Genomic DNA, 23,017 nt, shown 5'->3' with positions numbered 1-23,017 from the left:
CCAGACCCCACCTCCCTGCCTTCCTAACTCTGATTTGCAGACCCCCCTCCCTCTGATTTACAGACCCCCTCGGAGTTCCTAACCCCTAGACCCCCCTGCCGTGACCCTCTCAAGCCCCCCTTCCCGCCGCCAACCCTCGCGTACCTGTGCTGGCGGGGGACCCCAACCCCCGCCAGCCGAAGTCCTCTTCTCAGCCACGCGGTGTGGATGAATGATGTGATTAAGTTTGAATCAGCTTGTGTTTGTGCCTCTGACGTTAGACGCATGCACATAAACAGATTCCAACTTGATCACGTCGTTCGTCCACGCCGCGCGGCCGAGAAGAGGACTTCGGCTGGCAGGGAGGGTGTTGGGGTCTTGAACTGGCAGCTGTGGGTGGCGAGGGGGGTTGATGTGCCCGGGGGGGGGTGTGATGTATTTGGGGGGGAGGGGCTTGGGTGATGCGCCGGGGGGGAAGGATTTGGTGATGCGCCGAGGAGGGGGTTATGCACCGAGGGGGGGGGGGGTTGTCTGCGGTGCCGCGTTTGTCGTGTTGCAGGGAGCGGCGCACTCACAGCTGATTCCCAGGCAGGGGAAGGAGTAGGGAATCAGCTGTGAGTGACGTCAGCTTGGCTACAGAGCCTAGCTCAGGACCCACGGACACAGGCAGCTACTTTAGAACGTTGATGGTGAGAATTATTATATAGGATTATCATTTATATATATATTCCTGCATACATTGAGACATGGACATTTACACCAGCTAGAGGACTACACGTAGTTGTGTAGTGGTTGTGTGTACTGTCACTTGTGCTAGTATTCTGTAAAGAAAATTATATGCCTGCTTGTTCTGATAGGATTATGAGCCCTCTAGGCACAGGAAATTACCTACTGTACCTGAATGTAACTCCCTTTAAAAATGTAAACCAACTCCAAATACAGTACAGTCTTGATTATTCAACCTTAGCTGATCCGGTCATCTGGCACATCCAACAGACCTCCCAGTGACATCACGTAGCTTCTGTTTCCGTTTTCTGAACCCAGGACCCTACTTTTACCACCACTGTGACCTGAGACCCTGCTTTTACTGCCTTTGTTTCTGCATTATTTGAGGGGTTACCATTGATTTCCATATTATCCATTTATCCAATGCGTCGGTCCCATTTAGGTTGGATAATCGACACTTTAACTAACTAACTAAGGGGTCCTTTTACTAAGGTGCGCTGAAAAATGGCCTGCTGTAGTGTAGGCTCATGTTTTGGGCATGCGCAGAATCATTTTTCAGCGCACTTGCAAAAAAAAAATGCCTTTTAAAAAATTTTGCCGAAAATGGACGCACAGCAAAATGAAAATTGCCGCGCATCCGTTTTGGGTCTGAGACCTTACCGCCAGCCATTGACTTAGCGGTAAAGTCTCATGCGGTAACTGGGTGGTAATGACCTAGCACATAAGCACCGCCATACTGGGAAAAGACCAAGGGTCCATAAAGCCCAGCATCCTGTCTCTGACAGCCGCCAATCCAGGCTTCAAGAACCTGTCAACCCCCCCACCCCCCCAAAAAAAAAAAAAAAATTAATAATGTTCAATGGACTTTTCCTTCAAATGCCACTTGGTGCGTGCCCAATATGCGTGTCCAAAAATAAAAATTATTTTTTGGGTGCGTGTATTGGACGCGTGCCAAAAATGAAATTATCACAAGAGCCACGTGTTAGCTGGGCGGTAACTCCATTTTGGTGCATGTAGATGCTTACGTGGCTTAGTAAAAGGGCCCCTGACTAACTAACTAACAAAATAAATAAATAAATAAAACACTTTTTAAAACAGGTGCCATAACCAGCATCTTTAGAAGGTGCTCTGTAATAGAAATACCCCCCATCATGTAGCAATCAGAGGACGCACTCCAGAGAGCTGGGTTATGGAAGGGAATACTACGATGTATATAGGATTGGATTTTCAAAACTACGTGCTTATAATCAGTTAGATCATGAGCTTGTCGTGCCTTCCATTAATAACTCACCGCATCTCTGTATAAACTGGAGTTTTTCTTGGGCGATGCTGTGTAAACCACTTATGCTACAGAACTCAGAGCTATTTTTCAAGCAGATATTAACGCAGCCTTGAGATGTATATCCATAAATATTCTGTAACTTATAGCTGTTATGTCAGCAACAAAAGTAAATTGCAAAGATAAATTTCTGTAGTGAATCATGGCAGAAATGTGAGATTCAGCAGTTTCTGCACCAGGCAGTGTGGAGATGAGGTTCTTACATGATAACAGTAAAAGTCTTCAGGAAAAACAAACCATTTTTACACGTCATAGGCTCTGTAATGCACTGAAAACAAGAGTATGCAAATGAGCATCTATCAGCAACATACACCATTTAGGGGCATAGGACCTAATATTCAGCTCAGAAAACAACAAGGCAGTCAGTCCGCCAAATCCAGTATGGAAGATAAAACAATGAAAAAACAATGTCTTTATTAGTAGATTAAAAGCTCCCAGATATTCAACATAAAATGCCCGACATGGCTGTGTTTCGCTAGTATAAAAATGGCTGCATCAGGGGCAGTGGGTCACCAGCTCATATAAAACTTGGCTAGTGTGGCTCTTATTATTTAGATTTTGCTCACACCTTTTTCAGTAGTAGCTCAAGGTGAGTTACATGCAGGTACTCTGGATATTCCTCTGTCCCAGGAGGGCTCACAATCTAAGTTTGTACCTGAGGGAATGGAGGGTTAAGTGACTTGTCAAGATCACAAGGAGCAGCAGTGGGATTTGAACTGGCCACCTCTGGATTGCAAGACTGGTGGTCTGACCACTAGGCCACTCCTCCACATAGAAACATAGAAAGCTAGATTCTGGGAACAGTCTCTCAAAAAAAAAAAAAAAAACGCTGTGGTTAGCCCTTGTTTTTTTACAAGGTCTGCCTCATTGTTTTATCTTCCTAATATTCAGCTGACAGTGATCAGTGTTTTGCTGACCGTCTCCGGCGTTATCCCGGGAATTCAACGCTGGGTCATGTCTGGGCACTAGCATTGAATTTCAAGGAACATGGAACCAGCTAACACATAGCTGGTTAAGTGCAATATTCAGCACTTAACCAGCTTTGGGTTACCGCATAAAGGGGCTCTTTTACTAAGTGGCAATAAGCCCACCGCGGGCTTACCGTGCGCCAATCTGGAGCTGCCGCCAGCCCAACGTGGGCGCCGGTGGTAATTCCATCCCCAGCACCCAGCATTTCTGGCACTAGTGGAAATGTTCAAAAAATATTTCCACAGGGGGTTACCCAGCAGTAATTTCAGCCTTTATGCCAGCTGCGATAAAAAGGGCCTCAATGTGAGGCAAATATGGCCCCCCCCCCCCACTAGCACAGGGCCCTTTTTACCACGGCTTAGTAAAAGGGTCCCAAAGATAGGACTGACTTTTATGTGGTCCTATTTATATAGTTAACCTGGCCAGTTAAGTTCTGAATATCAGCACTTAACTGACCAAGTGCTGACTCCGCCTCCAGAACCACCCCCCAAATTGCTGGTTTTGAGTGTGGTGCTAGCTGGTTATTTTCAGCTGCACTAACCTGTTAAGTGCTACTGAAAATGACCAGTTAGCCCCAACCAGGCGATTTAACCAGCCAGGAGCCATTTCTGGCCAGTTAAATCACCCTGTAGTTACCAACATGGGCTACCATTAGCCCATGTTATTTTACCACTAACTTGTGCTATTATAGCACAGGTTCCATTATATGCAATGTGACCTAGTTACTAATCACGGAGGTTAACAGTAGACCTCTTAATTAATTTATTTATTTGCTGCATTTGTATCCCACGTTTTCCCACCCATTTGCAGGCTCAATATGGCTTACATTATGCCGTAATGGTGATCACCATTACGGAATGAGAAATACAGAATATTATAACATTTAAAGTACAGAAAATATAAAATACGTGAAAAGTAAATAAATAAACAATTCATTTCAGGTATTAGAGATGAAGGGGTAATGTATAATGTTCAATAGTGATAATATGAAAGAAGTAACAAATAAAAGAATTCAATGTTATCTTGTTCTGGTAAAATTTAGATATCAGGTCATTTGTGAAGGATCCTTTAGATAAGTCTTTTTGAACAGGTTAGTCTTTAGTGACTTACGGAAGTCTAACAAATCGTTCATTGTTTTTATGGCTTTTGGCAATGTATTCCACAGTTGGGTGCTGATGTAGGAGAAGCTAGATGCATATATTGATTTACTAGTAAAAGAGGCCCGTTTCAGAGCAAATGAAACGGGCGCTAGCAAGGTTTTCGTCGCCACCCCCCTCCCTGGCCAACCCCTTCGTTGTTCTGCCATTGCTCCGCCCCCAACGTCATGACCTTTGACGCGAGGGCAGGGCCCGGAGCGATTTCCACCCCTGCCTCCCTGCCAACCCCTTTCGTTGTTCTGCCATTGCTCCGCCATCGAGGGCGGGGCCCGGAGCGATTTTGGTGGCTTCACCACCACGAACCTTCAAACCTTTTTGAAGGAAGTCAGGGCTTGGCTTCACTGACGTCAGTGTCCTCAGAACGTTGAGGGTGAGTTTTATTATAGTAGATATTTAAGTCCTTTGCAACTGGGGTAATGGAGGTTCAAGAAAGTGCGTGATGATCTTTTTGTATTCCTTGCTGGTAGGTCTATGAGGTCTGACATATATAGTGGGGCCTCTCCATGAATAATGTTATGAACCAGGGTACAGGTTTTGAATACAATTTGATCTCTAATTAATTAATGGTAGCCTGCATTGATAATTCAAGTTCAATTCAAGTGTGATCTTATATACTGCTAATATTCCCTGGTCAGGGTTCAGTGCAGCTTACATAAGATAGGTTATAATGAACAGAGAAATGCTATTGGAGGGGATTATAATTAAGGGGGCAGGGAGTGATGGGTAGTGAAGGAATGAACTACAGTCTGGAGACTGTGGGCGTGGAGTGGCAATTTTGGGTCAAGTGGTTTGGGGGAACACATGAGTTTTTAGCTTCCTTCTGAAACCCCTAAAGAAGTAATTGTTTAGAGTTGCACTGTCCTCACCTGGAGTATTGTGTTCAGTTTTGGAGGCCGTATCTTGCTAAGGATGTAAAAAGACTTGAAGCAGTGCAAAGAAAAGCTACAAAAAATGGTATGGGATTTGCGGTTACAAGACATACGAGGAGAGACTTAGTGACTTGAACATATAATACCCTGGAGGAAAGGAGAAACAGGGGTGCTTTGATACAGACATTCAAATATTTGAAAGGTATTAATCTACAAACAAACCTTTTCCGGAGACGAGAAGGCAGTAGAACTAGAGGACATGAATTGAGGTTGAAGGGGGGCGGACTCAGGAGTAATGTCAGGAAGTATTTTTTCACAGAGAGGGTGGTGGATACTTGGAATGCCCTCCCATGGGAGGTGGTGGAGATGAAAAACGGTAACGGAATTCAAAAATGTGTGGGATAAAAATAAAAGAATTATGTTTAGAAGGAATGGATCCACAGAAGCTTAGTGGAGGTTGGGTGGCAACCCCGGTAATTGGGAAGCAACACTAGTGCTGGGCAGACTTCTACGGTCTGTGCCCTGAAAATGGCAAGGACAAATCAAGGTCAGGTATACAAATAAAGCACCACATACAATGAGTTTATCTTTTTGGGCAGACTGGATGGACCATACAGGTCTTTATTTGCCATCACCTACTATATTACTATATATATGTGCATATATGTGGACTTAACACAGGTAAATACCAATATTCCAGCTGCACGCTGTTCTATAAAAAGGGGCCTATATGCGATGGTGCGTAGTGTGAAGGTAGGAGTACACATGGGTGGAGATTGTGCGGAATGCCGGTGAGCACACAGTTAAGTGCATAACTTGTAGAATACCGCTGTATGGCTGGTGTAAGTTCTTCTGCCTAATCGCATACACACGTATATAACGATCGTGCCAAAAATAAAATGAAAAAACAATTAAAAAGGGAATTGTATAAGGAGCTGCCTAGTTGTACATGGCAAGAACCTTTATTTAGGGCTCTGTTTACTAAGGTGCGTTAGTGTTTTTAGCACGCCTACACAGCGCGCGCAAACCATGTAGGCGCCTATAGGGATATTATAGACACGTGCATGGTTAATGTGCGTTAAAAACATTAATGCGCCTATAACACTGCTTAGTAAGCAGGGTCCTTATTTTGTAAAACTTGATATATTGACTTTCACATAGTAACATAGTAACATAGTAACATAGTAGATGACGGCAGAAAAAGACCTGCACGGTCCATCCAGTCTGCCCAACAAGATAACTCATATTTGCTGCTTTTTGTGTATACCCTACTTTGATTTGTACCTGTGCTGTTCAAGGCACAGACCGTATAAGTCTGCCCCACACTATCCCCGCCTTCCAACCACCAGCCCCACCTCCCAATCACCGGCTCTGGCACAGGCACAGACCGTATAAGTCTGCCCAGCACTATCCTCACCTCCCCACCACCAGCCCTGCCTCCCAACCACCGGCTCTGGCACAGACCGTACAAGTCTGTCCAGCACTATCCCCGCCTCCCAACCACCAGTCCCGCTTCCCACCACCGGCTCTGGCACAGGCACAGACCGTATAAGTCTGTCCAGCACTATCCCCGCCTCCCAACCACCAGCCCCGCCTCCCGATCTTGACTAAGCTCCTGAGGATCCATTCCTTCGGCACAGGATTCCTTTATGCTTATCCCACGCATGTTTGAATTCCGTTACATAGAAAGTACATATCAAGGTGATTTACAGTAAAAAGCAAATTTGGTCTCAAAAACAAACACTAAAACAACAACAACAAAAAACAGACAAAAACAACACAACACACAAGAGGGAAGGTATGCAAATTACAATAAATGGTGGCAAAACAGGAATAAAACAAAATAACTAATCTCCCAGGAGTGCTGCTCCCACCAGTAGTTAACTGATTCCATTCACAATCGAAACGTTGGCTGAACAACCACATTTTCACCATGTTTTTAAATCACGGAACTGAGGTCTCCAACCTCAGTTCTAGCGGCAATAAGAGAAGGAGCTACAATATACTTGAGGAACAGTGCCAAAATCTTAAACAAGAAGAGAGAACTAAAAAATTTGTTTGTGATGATTGAAGTTGTCTAATAAGCTGATAGGAAATTAACAACGAATGCAGATACAGAGGTCTGCTCGAGATTACTGCTTGGTATGACAGAGCAAAAATGTTATACTTAAAATTTGAGCAGCAACTTGCTCTTTAAGGGGCACTTTTACTCAGCAGCAGTAAGTCCACCGGGGGATTACCACGCGCCAATCTGCAACTACTGCCAGGCTACCGCAGGTTTGCCGATGTTGAAGACTGGTTGGTCCCAGATACCCAGGGCTGTGCTGGTAAATTTTTAACAATGGGTTCTCTCTCCGGGCGTAGCCAGCCCTGCAATTTGGGAGGGTCCAGGGGTGGACTGCTGGGGGCAATCTATGTCTCAGTTCTCCTCCCTCGTGCGGGCATGCTAGGCATCCCTTTGCTGGCAGGGAGCCCGAGCCCCACCACCAATAAATGGACTGCCACCACTCTCCACTGCTTGTTTCTGGCTCTGAGCCGCACACTAGGACTTGACTCACATGCACGAGAAGTCCCAGCCTGCTGCTCAGAGCGGGGAGTAGCAGCAGTCTATTTACTTGGTTTGCAGGGCTCAGCATCCCTGCCAGCAAAGTAAAAGAGAATTCAGGAGCATTTTGGAAGCCAGTTGTTAAAGTAGCCATGGGGGGGGGGCCCTACTTTAACAACCGGCTCCCAAAATTCTTAAAAACTTAACAAACGGCTCTTGCGAGCCTGCGAGAGCCCCCTCCAGCACACCACTGCGGATACCCTAATGCAGCATTTCTTGCGAAATTCTGACCAACATTGGTGGGACCCTTCTTTTCAACGCTCTCAGTAACTGCACAAGCATTTCAGATAAGTGTTTCAACCTCTGAAGTTTACTGAGTCACAAAATTTAATCATTACATTTTTTTCCATATTTAAAAACAGCATAGGGAGAAGGTTTTTATGCATATGAGTTAACTTTCTAAGGTCTGTGAGGACATCTGAATCCCGGATTTAGCTCTGAGACTTTTCCTCCTCTCTTTTGCTTAATGAACTATATATGAAAAAGACGGAATTCACTTCATTGACTGTAATTAGAAGTTACACGTAGATATGCCCTATTCTATAACTTGCACGCCTAAATAGCCCTGGATTACTGACCATCCCTTCCTGATGCATTATGGGACTTGCAGCACTAATTTTATTGGGCAGGGTCTGCCAAAAACCTGCAGCCCGGAACCAGGTAACTTGGCATCTCTGCTACCACTGAAAAAGAGGTGAGCTAAATCCAGCGAACGTTCTTATGTTCTTAAATAACAATAGGTGAGAGGAACATGGTATTCAATGCCGTTCTAGTGTTCTTAGACTGACATCTTACTTTCTTTCAATAGTGATGTAGTCTACATTATTCTAAAAAAATCTGGTTCTTAAGCTGGCTTTCAATGGCTTTCAATATCATCTCTACGCTGACGACTCCCAGGTCTACCTCTCTACCCCTGAAATCTCAACCAACACCCAGACCAACGTTTCAGCCTGCCTGTCTGATATCGTTGCCTGGATGTCTCAACGTCATCAGAAACTTAACATGGCCAAAATTGAGCACCTCATTTTTCCCCCTAAACCCACCTTTCCTCTCCCCCCTTTCTCTATTTCTGTGGATAGCACTCTCATTCTTCTGGTCTCATCAGCTCGTAACCTTGGGGTCATCTTCGACTCCTCTCGCTCCTTGTCTGCTCACATTCAGCAGATTGCCAAAACCTGTCATTTCTTTCTCTTTAACATCAACAAAATCCGTCCATTCATCTCTGAGCACTCTACCAGAACCCTTGTCCACACTCTCATCACCTCTCGCCTAGATTATTGCAACCTACTTCTCACCGGCCTCCCACTTAGCCATCTCTCTCCTCTTCAATCATTCCAAAACTCTGCTGCGCGACTCATTTTCCGCCAAAGTCGCTATGCTCACATTAGCCCTCTCCTCAGGTCACTTCACTGGCTCCCTATCCGTTTCCGCATTTAATTCAAACTTCTCTTACTGACCTATAAGTTCATTCACTCTGCCGCTTCCCAGTACCTCTCCACTCTTGTCTCTCCCTATGCCCCCCCCCTCGGGCACTCTGTTCTGCTGATAGATCTCTCTTGTCTGTCCCCTTCTCCTCTACTGCTAATTCCAGACTCTGTTCCTTTTACCTCGCTGCACCTCACACCCGGAATAGACTTCCCGAGCCTGTATGTCTAGCCCCGTCTTTGGCCGCCTTCAAGTCCAGGCTAAAAGCCCACCTCTTTGACACTGCTTTTGACTCCTAGTCACTACTCCCTTGCCCTGTACCCTACCTCTTTAATTGACTCCTAGCCACTATTCACTTGCCCTGTACCCTACCTTTTTAATTCCCTTACCTCTTAGTTGTTCCATCTGTTTACCTGTCTTATTTAGATTGTGAGCTCTTTGAGCAGGGACTGTCTTTTTTGTGTATGGTGTACAGCGCTGCGTATGCCTTGTAGCGCTATAGAAGTGATAAGTAGTAGTAGTAGAAACATATTCAGTTCTAAAGTGTATTTTGTGATGTTGATGCTCAATTTTCCGTAGTAAAGCTTGCTGTTGTGAAACATTAACTGGGAAAATGACGGACCAGTTTTCAAAAGTGGTTTGCTGTAAACCAGTGGCTCTCAAGCAGTCCTCAGTCGAGTTTTCGGGATACCAACAAGGAATATGAGCGATGCAGATTTGGAGACACTGCAATGAAAGACTGTCCCTTGTGTATGTGTTGTGCATATCTTGAGAACCTGACTGATTGATGTGTATGGAGGACTGGGTTGAGAATCTCTGCTGTAGAGAGAGTGTAGGGAATCTCTTCAAAAATAAGGCTTCATTAGATGAGATTTCATTTTAAAAAATTCAGAGTGTGTTGAACAGAAGTGGTTTTCTTTATACTTTTGGCCCAAGTCAAACTCTTTTCATGGCATAGAAAGAATTCATGTTGAGAGAAATTGATTGTATTGGCTTACTCAGTACAGTCTGGTTTCCCTGGGGCAGTGTCTGCAAATGGGTTAGTTTTGCGCATATGATCACTCCTAAACCAGAGAATGTGGAGTGTGATCTCAGTCTGTCAAATTTTTTACTGCTAATACTAAACCCTGAATAGCTCACTAAGGAAAAATTAAAATCTGAGTCACCAATTAACAAGGGTACAATAGTGAAGGTCAAGTAATGGAACAGAAGGACATAGAAAGCGAGACAGATGAAGATGAATTACATTATTCAGTGCCCTTATCTGGAACTGAGTACTATGCCGTGAAGATTTCGGCACTGACGAATAAGAAGAGGACACAAACCTGACTCACTGACAAGTAACTTAACACTACAGTTAACACCCTCTCCAAAAGACATTACACAATGTGATACCCGCAAACGAGCCTTCTCCGGAGTAGCCCCCACACTCTGGAATGCATTGCCTGAAAGGCTCCGCTTAACACAAGACTACCTGTACTTCAGGAAGCAGGTGAAAGCTTGGCTCTTCAACCAAGAGGCAGATGCACTAAACGTTTTTCATCGTTAAATGAGCCCTCGGGGAAGAATTTCCGATCCTTTCCATGCACTTAAGCCTATTTTCCGACGACAGTAGCAGCTAACGAAAACGGAATGGAGATGAGCAATTAGTGTGAAAACCCCATTGAAACGACATGCACTAACCTTTTCCGATTGCCTTTACGCAGGAAAAAGGCAGGAAAACTAACGAGAGGTCTGGACCTCTCGTTAGGACAGCTCCGTGGCAGGAAAAAGTGTTAAGTGAAAAAATAAACAAACTTTGAGCCAATCCCAGCGCATTAGCAGAGCTAAAAGCGCTGTGATTGGTCCAAAGGACCTCAGAAAACACATAAAAAAATAAAACTAAAAAAAGGATCGGGAGGGGGCAAGGGCGCTCATCAGGAGCGTCCTGTACGGACGGCCTTGCCCCCCCCCCCCTGCTCCCCACTTTCCGCCGCTCCCCCCACCCCGAAAAAGCAAAATTGTAGCAGCCCCTGCCCCCCTCCCTTCCTCACTACTCTCAGCTCCGCCTCCCGACATCCTCCGTCTGTGCCCCGCCCCCTTTGGGGGTCGTCGCCGCCATTCCCCTTCTCCATCGGGCCCCCCTCCCTCTTACCGGGCCCGTGCAGCGCCTCTCTCCTCTGTCCGAAGGCGCTGCACGGGCAAGAAGAACGCTGAATCAGCTGATGCCTGCCTTCGCGATAGAGCGTCTTTCTCCTCCTGGGCCCGCCCCTGTCTGACGTAGGTTACTGACGTCAGACAGGGGCGGGCCCAGGAGGAGAAAGACGCTCTATCGCGAAGGCAGGCATCAGCTGATTCAGCGTTCTTCTTGCCCGTGCAGCGCCTTCGGACAGAGGAGAGAGGCGCTGCACGGGCCCGGTAAGAGGGAGGGGGGCCCGATGGAGAAGGGGAATGGCGGCGACGACCCCCAAAGGGGGCGGGGCACAGACGGAGGATGTCGGGAGGCGGAGCTGAGAGTAGTGAGGAAGGGAGGGGGGCAGGGGCTGCTACAATTTTGCTTTTTCGGGGTGGGGGGAGCGGCGGAAAGTGGGGAGCAGGGGGGGGGCAAGGCCGTCCGTACAGGACGCTCCTGATGAGCGTCCTTGCCCCCTCCCGATCCTTTTTTTAGTTTTATTTTTTTATGTGTCAATTCAATTTGCCATGTGCTTGTGATTTGACTGTTTGTGGCATGCGCAGAGCAGCTAACATAACGCTTGGCTGCTCTGCGCATGATTTGGGGGCCGATTAACGATGTGTATTGTGATTCTTTGATACATTCTACGTTTCAATACCGATTCCAGCATGTGTGACTTTTTTTTTTGGTGCATTTTTCGTTATTTTAAAATCGTTAGGGACTTTAACGATTTAGATTTTTTTACGTTTGGTTGCTGCATCTGCCTCCAAGCCTTTAATGGAAGAAGTAACTAACTTGCTAGTCTCACTCACACACACAAGGATTGACTTGGGCTGCACATACTGCAGCGGGACATGTTTATCCACTCCTACCCTAGTTGAGATAATATTTAACCATCGCTCTGACCTCACGTGCAACTTTCTTCAAATCAATCACCTTACTTTCTAATTCTTCCTACTTTCTTACTCATCTATATGTTACAACTTTGCCTTACCCTTCACTACCAATTATAATGATCTAGTACATACTGTGTTGTCCAGAAGCGTAGCCAGGTTGTGACGCCAGGGGGAGCGGAGAGGCACATGCGTGCACTGTGTAGGTGTGATGGACCGCCTGAAAAATAGGTGCCATTACTGTCCAAAGTCTGTTTGGGGGAGCGGTCGTTCCCCTGGCACCCCACCTGGCTACGCCTCTGGTGTTGTCATTGCAAGTAGTATACCATGCCGTATTTTGTATTGTTGTTCGAATATTTTTACTGCTCTAATTGCCTATTGCCCATGTTTGATCTATTCTTACTGTACACCGCCTTGAGTGAATTCCTTCAAAAAGGCGGTAAATAAATCCTAATAAATAAATAAAAGAGATGTTTACTAAAGTGCAGTACGTTTTTGAGCAACCACCCACTGATCACAACTCTCCAGACCAAACCCCATGACTGCAACTCCCAATTATTGCCCTCTCAGATCAAAACCTCCCAGTCATTGCTTCCCCTTAAATCACAGCCCCCCCCCCCCCCCCCCCCCACACACACACACTTCAGAACTGTGCCTGAACTCTCCCATTAGCTCAACACTGAACCCAACACCTCTGGTCCTCTAGTCAGCAAGTCTTCTGTAAAATACCTAGGAAATTTTCACATCTTGGAGGAGATTCTCTATATGGCGCCTAAGAAAATCAGTGCCGACTAAGCATACTCTATATTCGGTGCCTAGATTTAGGCGCCAATTATAGAATACGCTTAACTCATATTTCAGCGCCTAAATCAATGAAAACTTGGTGTAAATCCCTGCGCGTAGATTTAGGCTCACTAAGCCATCCTATATAATAATTCTCACCTCCAATGTTCTAATGTGCCTGGTACCGTGGCTCCCTTGGAGGTGGTCTGCTAGGCAGTTTAGAATGCACTGACGTCAGTGATGTCACTGACAGCTGATTCCAAGGCAAGGGGAGGAGTAGGGAAACATGCGGAGCGTGTTTCCCTACTCCTCCCCCTGCCTGGGAAACAGCTGTCAGTGCCCCCCCCCCCTTGGCGCAACACCCAAGCCCCTGCCTTGCAAAACCGCAAGCCAGGCAGGGGGAGGAGTAGGGAAACACGCGGAGCGTGTTTCCCTACTCCTCCCCCTGCCTACCAATCAGCTCTCAGTGCCCCCCCTCGGCGCAACCCCCAAGCCCCTCCGCCCCGGCGCAGCACCCAAGCCCCTACCCCCCCTCGATGCATCACACAAGACCCTCCCCCCGGCGCATCACCAAAGCCTCTACCCCCCCTCTCGGGCACATCAACTCCCTCGCCACCCGCAGCCGCCAAAACTAACGCTGTCTGGCCGCTGCTGCTTCTCCTATGGAGCAGCAGCAGCCGGTACAAAAAGAAAAAAGCCAAAAAAGATTTTTAACCTGAAACGCGGCTCCATAGACAGCCATCTGGCATTGGCTGTCATCACTGCAGCCGCTCTTCCTCTCCCCTCCACGTCACTGCCCCTGCAGGAAGACCCCGGAGGAGCGCAGCGACGTCAGAGGGGAGAGGAGGAGCGGCTGCAGAGATGACAGCCAATGCCAGATGGCTGTCTACGGAGCCGTGTTTCAGGTTTAAAATCTTTTTTTGGCTTTTTTCTTTTTGTACCGGCTGCTGCTGCTCAACAGGAGACGCAGCAGCGGCCGGACAGCGTTAGTATTGGCGGCTGTGGGTGGCGAGGGGGGGTAGGGGCTTGGGTGATGTTCTGGGGGGGGGAGTAGGGGTTTGGGTGATGCGCCGAGGGGGGAGGGGAGGGTCGCTGGACATGGGTGGCTGCAGGGGGAGTGGAGGGTCGCTGGACATGGATGGCTGCAGGGGGGGCAGGGAAGAGGGAGGTGGGGAGGGGGTCCTGAGACCAGATGGGTGGCTGCAGGGGAGGGCAGGGGAGACAGAAGGGACGCTGCAGGGGGGGGCAAGGGGGCAGGGGGAGAGGAGGGTCACTGGACATGGGTGGCTACAGGGGGGCAGGGGGAAAGGAGAGGAGGGTCGTTGGACATGGGTGGCTACAGGGGGGGCAGGGAAGAGGGAGGTGGGGAGGGGGTCCTCAGACCAGATGGGTGGCTGGAGCGGGGGCAGGGAAGACAGGAAGGACGCTGCAGGGGGGGGGGGATTACCTTGCTAGCGCCCGTTTCATTGCCTACCAAAACGGGCCTTTTATACTAGTACTCTATATTTAGGAGTATACATTTTGGAACGCCCACAAAACGCCCATTTCCCTGCCCATAACCACGCCCCTTTTGCCTACGTACGTTAGAAGTTTGTTGCTCTTCGTTACAGAATACGCTTAGTGAGTTGTGCACCTAAATTCTAATCAGTGCCAATTTATGCTTATTATTGCTTGTTAAGTGCTGTTATCAGTGCTCATTAGCTTGTTAAGCTTGCTAAATTACACGCATTGTTATAGAATCCGTGCCGATTTCAACGCCATTCTTTAGGCGCACTATGTAGAATCCAGGGGCTTATCTCGGACATCCCTTTTCTGACTTAGATGTGCTATGCAAAATGCAGTTTTTAACAGGGGGCCACTCAGGAGGTCATTTGAAAGGACTCGAGCATGTAGACCATGGTCTTACAGTCTGTACAAACAGCCACAATGTTCTCCATTTTGTTTCATAATATTACTTTCATACAATTAACCTTAAGGTCCAAACCATTCCAGCATGAAAACAAGCAGGTAGCTCTTATTACCATATCAGTTGTAATGTACATAAGTACATAAGTAGTGCCATACTGGGAAAGACCAAAGGTCCATCTAGCCCAGCATCCTGTCACCGACAGTGGCCAATCCAGGTCAAGGGCACCTGGCACGCTCCCCAAACGTAAAAACATTCCAGACAAGTTATACCTAAAAATGCGGAATTTTTCCAAGTCCATTTAATAGCGGTCTATGGACTTGTCCTTTAGGAATCTATCTAACCCCTTTTTAAACTCCGTCAAGCTAACCGCCCGTACCACGTTCTCCGGCAACGAATTCCAGAGTCTAATTACACGTTGGGTGAAGAAAAATTTTCTCCGATTCGTTTTAAATTTACCACACTGTAGCTTCAACTCATGCCCTCTAGTCCTAGTATTTTTGGATAGCGTGAACAGTCGCTTCACATCCACCCGATCCATTCCACTCATTATTTTATACACTTCTATCATATCTCCCCTCAGCCGTCTCTTCTCCAAGCTGAAAAGCCCTAGCCTTCTCAGCCTCTCTTCATAGGAAAGTCGTCCCATCCCCACTATCATTTTCGTCGCCCTTCGCTGTACCTTTTCCAATTCTACTATATCTTTTTTGAGATACGGAGACCAGTACTGAACACAATACTCCAGGTGCGGTCGCACCATGGAGCGATACAACGGCATTATAACATCCGCACACCTGGACTCCATACCCTTCCTAATAACACCCAACATTCTATTCGCTTTCCTAGCCGCAGCAGCACACTGAGCAGAGACTTAATGGTCCATAGATTTGAACAGGAAACAAAACAACACATATTTTACTGTGCCTTTATTTCAATCCATTTGAAAACAAAACAGAATGAAACAGCCTCTGTGGCAGTGTTTTTCATTTCACTGTCAAACAGTTCCATATCCTTACCATTTCTTTCTCTTATCAATTTGTTTTTGATAGGTTACAGGCTAGAACGTACCTTCCATATATCCTGATTTTAAGCCACGTCGTTCAGAAGCCAAAATCTTTCACTTTGCCTCTCATAAATCTTCCCTAAACCTGGGAACTATCTTTCCTGCTCTAAGCAGATTGCATCTCTTGGGTACTAATAAATCCAAATTATGCTGCAGTGAACAATTCCATGTGTCAATCTATGTTTACAAAGAAATGTTTTAAGAGTCATTTAACAAATTCATGAGCAAATAAAGCCAAATTCAATATCCCATTTCTTACTGTAGAATCTCCCTTTTCCAATCTCTACATCTGGACAAGTGCACAAGATATATAATTAAAAAGTGATGAAGTTTTCAAATCACCACATAACTGTTGCATATGGTGGGAAAAAAGTGATGAAATTAGGACTGAACTTTTGGCTAGCTGGATCCGTGCACACAGTAATGGGAAAGAATCAATCCTTTCATTTCTTAAAATGAAGCTATTAAAATATGTTTATTATTATGGGCCAAGATGGTGGCTTGTTAATGTGCTTGGCCGAAAAGGACAGGTACAAATCAAGGTAAGGTATACACAAAAAGTAGCACATATGAGTTAAATGGCACTTAACCAGCTATCTGGCAATGTTCAGCAGGAGATCACCATTTATCTCCCACTGAATATTGCTGGTTAGCGCTTAGCAGATAACTGGTTATCTTGCATGATATAACCAGCTATTCACTAATATTCAGCGCATCGCCGGCTACGTTTGGTGGCCAAATGGGGCTGCCGCAATAGAAGGCCTATCTTTGGCCAGTTTAAACTTAACCGACTGACGCTGAATATTGACTTGGCCAGTTAAGTTTAATCCGGATATTCAATGCTGGTCACTGTTAATAGCCTGGCATTCAATATCTGGGCTGACCGCCAACCGCAGGAGTTAGCCGGGCCCCTTTCTGCAGTCTATTGGACCTAGTATGTACACATGTTCATCAACAATCTACGTGCAAGCATTTACACCTGCCCTGTGACTGGTGTAAGTGATATATAGCTGTTATCATGCTATATTTGGATTCTACATTTGGAACCCAAATTTGCACCCGTGCCTAAGATGCATGCACAAGCCCTTAACAATCAGTAACTGGGTGCTAACAACCAATTACTGAAGTCAACTGGCACTCATTAAAATTTGCATGTGCATCTGGCTTTGCGCTGTTCCGTAAGGCTTGGTGCCTAACTCTAGTAGCATATAACTCAAAAGGAGGCATGGCTATGGGTATGTCAGGAGTGTCCTAAAAAGCTGAACACATAGTTACAGAATATGGGCTCAGCGCACCCAACTTGGGCGCCAGCATTTATAACAGGTTTCAGCAGGATGTCAGACTCACAGAAACATAACGAAGCCTTGCGCCGGAAGAAGAGGACCTCGGCTGGCAGGGGTTAGGGTCCCCCGCCAGCAAAGGTAGCTGACAGCGACGGCAGCAGTGGGGGAGGGTTGTCGGCGGGAGGGGGGATCAAGAGGGTTGTCGGCAGGGGGGGATCAAAGTTGGTGGTGGTGGTGGCAGCGGCTGCAGTGGGGGGGGGGGGGTCAAAATGGCGTTGTGGGGTCAGCAGTGGCGGGGGGACTAAAATGCGTCCCCTCACCTCAGGCTCTGGACCCCCCTCCCGCCGAAGTCTGGCTACGCCCCTGCTCCTAATAGGTGATTCTTGGCACCTAATAATAGGCATCCCTTATAGAATTACTCCCCAGCTGGCCAACATTTAAAACTATTTAACTGGCCAGGAATGGCTCCTGGCCGGTAAAATAGTCTAAAGCTGGCTAAGCACTAATATTCAGCACGAGATAGCTGGCTATCTTGGCTAAATATTACCTCTTAGCGGCTAGCCCGGTCACCAGCTGTGTCACACAACGTAGCTGGTTAGCGCCAATATTCATTGGCTGGCTGGCTAAGTATAGTGGCCAGATAGACCCCCGTAAATAGCAGGTCTTTCTTTGGCCTCTATAACATAGCCAGTCAGCTGATATCAGCTTAACCAGCTGTGTTGCGTGGAAATTCAATGCCGGCCACCAGATACAGCCCCAGCATTGAATTTCTATGTTTGCCACTGACCATGGGAGTTAACTGGGCTCCCTCCCATGGTCTGAATATTGGTCCCCATATGTTCACATAAATAGGGAAAATCACATCAACAAGCATACTATAAGTGCTGTTAAGTGGAGCTATAATCTTTTGTGATGAGCAAAATAAAAATTTTCTCACACGAACTCAGTTTCATTCTCTGAAGTATGAGGAGAGCAGGATCACCTGACTCTTGCTCTAGGTTAGAGGGATCACCTTCCCCAAAGAGGTTCTTCTATTTGGAGTTGGCTGAACCTGGGCAGGACCAGTTGAAACAAGCAGGGCATCATCTGGAGCGCAAACATTTTGGTAAGGCAATAGCAGGGGTGTTTAAGTTTCAACCCACAGAACTCTGCACTGACTGTCTTAACCAGTGACCCAAATTTCAGCCCCAAAACTCAATACAGTGTGGAAGGAACAGGAGGGGAGACTAGACTGGAAAAAGGAAAGACTGCTTCCTACTGAGCTCCTTCTCTGGCCAGCAGAGGACACATTAGTTCAGGGTTGTTATTTCTAACTAGACTTTGCAGCAACTGCACATGTGTTGACACAAACTCTCCTTAGATTTATTTATTTTATTTTTGTTACATTTGTACCCTGCGCTTTCCCACTCATGGCAGGCAATGGAGGGTTAAGTGACTTGCCCAGAGTCACAAGGAGCTGTCTCTGCCAGGAATCAAACTCAGTTCCTCAGGACCAAAGTCCACCACCCTAACTACTAGGCCACTCCTCCACTCCATTGCCTGGATTATTGTAATATTGTATATTTGGGGTTGCCTGCCTCTTGTGTTCACTCTTTGCAAATTGTGCAGAATTCGGCAGTAGGTCTTGTTTTCGGTTTGTTCGAAATAGGACCCTATCTCAACTTACTTCAAGCAGTTGAGATGGCTGACGATTGCATTCAGGCTGAAATTGAAATTGTAGATGTTAGTTCATCATGTTTTGTTTCACGATACTTCCATGTATTTGAAGAATGCTATTAATTCAGCGTTATGCTCCACAGAGACAGCTGGAGTCAATGATGCTGGAAATCCAGTTATGCCTGCTACGAATCAGTTTCGTCTGGATGTTACTAGAAGAGGAACCTTCTCTATTGCTGGGCCTTTCGAACGGAACCGGCTGCCAGCTGGATTGAAACATGAGACCCAATTGGTTGCCTTTAAGCATCTATTGAAGGCACATTTGATGAGTCATAGTAACATAGTAAATGACGGCAGAAAAAGACCTGCATGGTCCATCCAGTCTGCCCTACAACTCATATGTGCTACTTTTTGTGTATACCTTACCTTGATTTGTACCTGTCCTTTTCAGGGCACAGACCGTATAAGTCTGCCCAGCACTATCCCCGCCTCTCGCCACCGGCTCTGCCACCTAATCTCGGCTAAGCTCCTTAGGATCCAAAGTCTGGCCTTTTATGCTACTGCTGGTCAAGTATAAGGCTCTGCTTTGGATATTCTGGTTTTTTTATGAGCTATGACGTGGGTTAGTATGTATTGTTTTGTGTGCTTTATGTGGTTTTTATGTGTGCATATTGTATCTCGTCCTGGATAAGGGCAGATTATAAATAATAAATCTAAATCTAAATTAGACCTAAGGATGTCCACTGTGTAGCCCTGGGGATAAACAGCCTGGTCCTCTTTTTAGGATTCTTTCAGGTAACTATGATTGGAAATGGCTACTGTCAGAGAAACAGGATACTGGGCTAGATGGACCTTTGGTCTGATTCAGTGAGGCAATTCTTATGTTCTAAGTGCACAAAATCCAGAAAGGCCCCATACCTCAATTTAGAAGGAAAGACTGAGACATAATTCTCAATAAAGCAAAAGCAGTTACTATAAGTGACAGCAACCCTAACCTTTCACTGTGTGACACTCAAGAAGCTGGAGAAATTTATAAGGAGACTGATCCTGGGGGCTGCAAGGAAATTTATCTGACAGAAAAGCATGTAATTGCTCATGTTCAAAAAAGATATATTTCACCTCCTGGTAGTTGATCACACACTTACAGGGGAAATTAAGCCAGAAAAGTGCACCTAATTGTAACACCCCAGGCCATAACAATAAAACTCTCCCTCTCTTAACTCGGGGAGTTTTGGCAACTGAGGAAACAAAATTTAAAATTACAGAACTGCTAATCCTTAGGAAAAACATATCTGAGCAAAATATCACAGTACAAGCCTAACAGTAAGGAAACAACCAATGTAGCAAACATTGGCACCTCAACCCTAGATGACTCTAAACATTTCAGGAACATTAGAAAGTCCTAGTTCTTGTGGCATAGAAGTTTGTCTCCCCCCCCCCCCCCCCCCCCCCCTAAGCTAATCATAGGAAAACAGTAAGCCTTCGATATGAACGAAAAAGCTTTTTGGGGGATCTTCAAAACTTCTATTAGCTATTTCTTGAATGTTTCGGTAAGTGAAAGAAATGTAAACATCCTTCGTTCCTTCAACTCACCACATTCTCAAGTGCTTCTACTTTGCTTTGCAAGACCACGTTTCTTTTAACGAAGGACACATTACACTCTTGGGAGTTTTGTATCTTAGGCTCAATAGCAGTTTTCCAAAGTTGGAAATGATTATTAATGGACTACTGAGCTTACTATGCTTTGTAGCTTCCTGAACTTGTTTGGAAAGTTGTATCAACTGACCAGATAAAAGAGTCAAAGTCTCCCAGATAACCTCAAAGATTAATAACCAGGGGTTTAGGCAAAATCCCCACAGAAGAGGCCATAAAGGATGGGGCAATATTGGCTTGCTCACTCCCATTAGGCTTCTTCCCTGCAGTCACACAAGCTGCCAAAGACTTCATTCTTGCCTCTGTTCTTTTAGTTAGCACAGCTCTCCCTCCATCTGAAATTGCAGAAGCTACTTGCTCCTTATCCAGAGTGCTTCCAAGGTCCCTGGGGGACCTCCTACTGACCAAATCAACTACAGCTTCTGCCACTTCGATAACCGCACAATGGCCTAGGAGGAGAGATGTGCTGTTCCGGCCTCAATAACATAAGAACATAAGAATAGCCATACTGGGTCAGACTAATGGTCCATTTAGTCCAGAATCCTCCGGCAACAAGTTCCAGAACTTAACTATACATTGAGTGAAAAAATATTTCCTCTTATTTGTTTTAAAAGTATTTCCATGTAACTTCATTGAAATTGTCTCCTAGTCTTTGTACTTTTTGAAAGGGTAAAAATCAATTCATTTCTACTCGTTCTACACCAATGATGTATCACCTCCAAGGATGGGAACAGTTCACCTCCTTCCATCCCATGCCCAAGTGAAGATTCACCTGAGCCAAATGAGCATCCACAGGGCTGACGAACAATGAGGAAGCCAACTGAGGCACCGCTGGGGAAAGCAAAAATATAAAAACGCCTCTCGGCCAAGCACATTAACAAGCCACCATCTTGGCCCATAATAATAAACATATTTTAATAGCTTCATTTTAAGAAATGAAAGGATTGATTCTTTCCCATTACTGTGTGCACGGATCCAGCTAGCCAAAAGTTCAGTCCTAATTTCATCACTTTTTTCCCACCATATGCAACAGTTATGTGGTGATTTGAAAACTTCATCACTTTTTAATTATATATCTTGTGCACTTGTCCAGATGTAGAGATTGGAAAAGGGAGATTCTACAGTAAGAAATGGGATATTGAATTTGGCTTTATTTGCTCATGAATTTGTTAAATGACTCTTAAAACATTTCTTTGTAAACATAGATTGACACATGGAATTGTTCACTGCAGCATAATTTGGATTTATTAGTACCCAAGAGATGCAATCTGCTTAGAGCAGGAAAGATAGTTCCCAGGTTTAGGGAAGATTTATGAGAGGCAAAGTGAAAGATTTTGGCTTCTGAACGACGTGGCTTAAAATCAGGATATATGGAAGGTACGTTCTAGCCTGTAACCTATCAAAAACAAATTGATAAGAGAAAGAAATGGTAAGGATATGGAACTGTTTGACAGTGAAATGAAAAACACTGCCACAGAGGCTGTTTCATTCTGTTTTGTTTTCAAATGGATTGAAATAAAGGCACAGTAAAATATGTGTTGTTTTGTTTCCTGTTCAAATCTATGGACCATTAAGTCTCTGCTCAGTGTGCTGCTGCGGCTAGGAAAGCGAATAGAATGTTGGGTGTTATTAGGAAGGGTATGGAGTCCAGGTGTGCGGATGTTATAATGCCGTTGTATCGCTCCATGGTGCGACCGCACCTGGAGTATTGTGTTCAGTACTGGTCTCCGTATCTCAAAAAAGATATAGTAGAATTGGAAAAGGTACAGCGAAGGGCGACGAAAATGATAGTGGGGATGGGACGACTTTCCTATGAAGAGAGGCTGAGAAGGCTAGGGCTTTTCAGCTTGGAGAAGAGACGGCTGAGGGGAGATATGATAGAAGTGTATAAAATAATGAGTGGAATGGATCGGGTGGATGTGAAGCGACTGTTCACGCTATCCAAAAATACTAGGACTAGAGGGCATGAGTTGAAGCTACAGTGTGGTAAATTTAAAACGAATCGGAGAAAATTTTCTTCACCCAACGTGTAATTAGACTCTGGAATTCGTTGCCGGAGAACGTGGTACGGGCGGTTAGCTTGACGGAGTTTAAAAAGGGGTTAGATAGATTCCTAAAGGACAAGTCCATAGACCGCTATTAAATGGACTTGGAAAAATTCCGCATTTTTAGGTATAACTTGTCTGGAATGTTTTTACGTTTGGGGAGCGTGCCAGGTGCCCTTGACCTGGATTGGCCACTGTCGGTGACAGGATGCTGGGCTAGATGGACCTTTGGTCTTTCCCAGTATGGCACTACTTATGTACTTATGTACTTATGTACTTATGTACTTATGTACTAAGTCTGTCTTTTGAATATTTTCTGCTTGGGGACCTAATATAGGCACTTGCATGTCTATTCCTTTTCGTAACTAATAAACTTTGGCTGTTTTCAATTCCTTTTGGCTTTTTTTGCATCCGTTTTTTTTCATAATAAGCCAGTTGGTCCACCTCTACTTCCTTTTGTTGTTGCCTAACCCCTAAATTCTATAAATGACGCCTTAAGTTGTGTTCGATAATA

This window comes from Microcaecilia unicolor, chromosome 4, assembly GCF_901765095.1.
Source record: "Microcaecilia unicolor chromosome 4, aMicUni1.1, whole genome shotgun sequence".
In the NCBI taxonomy this organism is placed as follows: Eukaryota; Metazoa; Chordata; class Amphibia; order Gymnophiona; family Siphonopidae; genus Microcaecilia; species Microcaecilia unicolor.
This window is presented reverse-complemented; position numbering follows the sequence as displayed.